The sequence below is a fragment of the Centroberyx affinis genome, unplaced genomic scaffold (genome assembly GCF_046629955.1).
Source record: "Centroberyx affinis isolate AG114_WGS23_722 - 3 ecotype Tasmania unplaced genomic scaffold, CSIRO-AGI_Caff_v1 ptg010850l_1, whole genome shotgun sequence".
NCBI lineage: Eukaryota > Metazoa > Chordata > Actinopteri > Beryciformes > Berycidae > Centroberyx > Centroberyx affinis.
Window position 1 is genome coordinate 5,001 of NW_027284945.1, and position 2,500 is coordinate 7,500.

Consider the following 2,500-nt stretch of genomic DNA (forward strand, 5'->3'; position numbering starts at 1 on the left):
GAGAAAACTACCCCAGGACAACAACGATAACAAAACTGCCCCAGGACAACAACGATAAGAAAACTACCCCAGGACAACAACGATAAGAAAACTACCCCAGGACAACAACGATAAGAAAACTACCCCAGGACAACAACGAGAAGAAAACTACCCCAGGACAACGAGAAGAAAACTACCCCAGGACAACAACGATGAGAAAACTACCCCAGGACAACAACGATGAGAAAACTACCCCAGGACAACAACGATAAGAAAACTACCCCAGGACAACAACGATGAGAAAACTACCCCAGGACAACAACGATGAGAAAACGACCCCAGGACAACAACGATAAGAAAACTACCCCAGGACAACAACGATGAGAAACTACCCCAGGACAACAACGATGAGAAAACTACCCCAGGACAACAACGATAACAAAACTGCCCCAGGACAACAACGATAACAAAACTACCCCAGGACAACAACGATAACAAAACTACCCCAGGACAACAACGATAACAAAACTACCCCAGGACGACGACAAGAAAACTACCCCACAGCAACAATGTCAAGAAACTACCCCAGGACAACAGTGTTAACAAAACTACCCCAGGACAATGACAACAAGAAAACTACCCCAGGACAACAACGATAAGAAAACTACCCCAGGACAACAACGATAAGAAAACTGCCCCAGGACAACAACGATAAGAAAACTGCCCCAGGACAACAACGATAACAAAACTACCCCAGGACAACAACGATAACAAAACTGCCCCAGGACAACAACGATAACAAAACTACCCCAGGACGACGACAAGAAAACTACCCCACAGCAACAATGTCAAGAAAACTACCCCAGGACAACAGTGTTAACAAAACTACCCCAGGACAACAACGATAAGAAAACTACCCCAGGACAACAACGATAAGAAAACTACCCCAGGACAACAGTGTTAACAAAACTACCCCAGGACAATGACAACAAGAAAACTACCCCAGAACTACCCCAAGAAAATCAACCAATCAGTGCTGACTCTCACCGATAGTTTTGATGACAGCGTCCTGCAGCGTTTTCTCCTCGGTCGCCGTGGTTTTGAGGTTTCCGGCGTTGTCGTAGTAACCGGTGAGCTGGTAGTCGACGCTCTGTCTGAGCTGCCGCAGTAAAGTGTTGAACACCTCCAGTACTGTGGGACCTACACACACACACACACACACACACACACACACATAATACATACTGTATATATACACACAGAAACACACACAGGCCTCCTATGCCACCTGTGTTAACATGCGTCTCCTGTCCAGGTATCTTTCAGTTGGATTATATTTACACCTGCAGTTAAAATCCGCCTCATGCATCCAAACTGGGATCAGATTTCTGTTTCTCTCGCAAAACACAAACTGTCACGCATGTCTAAGACACTAAATAAGTTAAAAATATGGGGTTGCACACGATACAAAGTTACTGTGTTATTTTATTCCACGATGGACAATCTATAATGTGCAACCCCATATTTTCAAATGATACAATCTAATAATTGGATACCGCACCGTACTACGACTTCAAGTGCTAAGAAACCGACCATTTTAAATGCTCTTTTCATTATTTTACTAAACAACGTGCCGAACAGCGGAGGAGAATGCTGCTAGTTTAGTTAGTTTACCTCCATTACAAGAAGAAGAAGAACTTTACCTTTGTGTACATAGTTCCTAAATATGGATTGAAGAGGCATTTAGACGTCTTTGTTATTGTGGTCAAAACACATTTGACTACATTAACAAAGTCGTGTAAATGCAATGCTTGAGTTATCAGGTCTTCAATGTGTCTTGAGTGCATTTAGACCTCTAGACGCTATCCGATCACACAGGACGCAGGTTAATGCAGGTGGAAAGGAGGCCATACTGTATATGTATATATACTGTATATGTATATATACTGTATATATATATATATTAGGGCTGGGCAATATGGACCAAAAATCATATCTCGGTATTTTTAAGGCTGAATGGCGATACACGATATATATCTCTGTATTTTCTACAAAGTGGCTAAATGTAAGTAGGGCTGGGCCATATGGACAAAATCAAATATCACAATATTTTTGACCAAATACCTCGATATCGATATTGTGACAATATTGTAGGGATGACTATTGGTGCTTTCACAAAATATTTACACAATGAGATATGATAAATAATCATCAGTAATGTGGATATAATGACTAAGTGGGTAAAGGCAAATAATAGAACCAGGAAAACACACTTATGCCATATCACCATATTACCATATCCAAAATCTAAGACGATATCTAGTCTCATATCACGATATCGATATAATATCGATATATTGCCCAGCCCTAACATATATATATACAGTATATACTGTATATTTAGAAACACACACTGACCTACAGACCCGGTAGCTTCTATCACAGCAGCTTCAGACAGGACTTCCACGATGCCGGCTCTGACTGAAGCTGGACTCCTGCTGTTGGCGTCCAGATGACCGAG

The 2,500-nt window shown here is 41.7% G+C and overlaps 1 pseudogene; it reads right to left on the reverse strand.

Annotated features, from left to right (window-relative positions):
- The window catches only part of LOC139640808 (protein EFR3 homolog B-like), a 10,117-nt pseudogene that overhangs the window by 4,973 nt on the left and 2,644 nt on the right, over window positions 1-2,500 (reverse strand).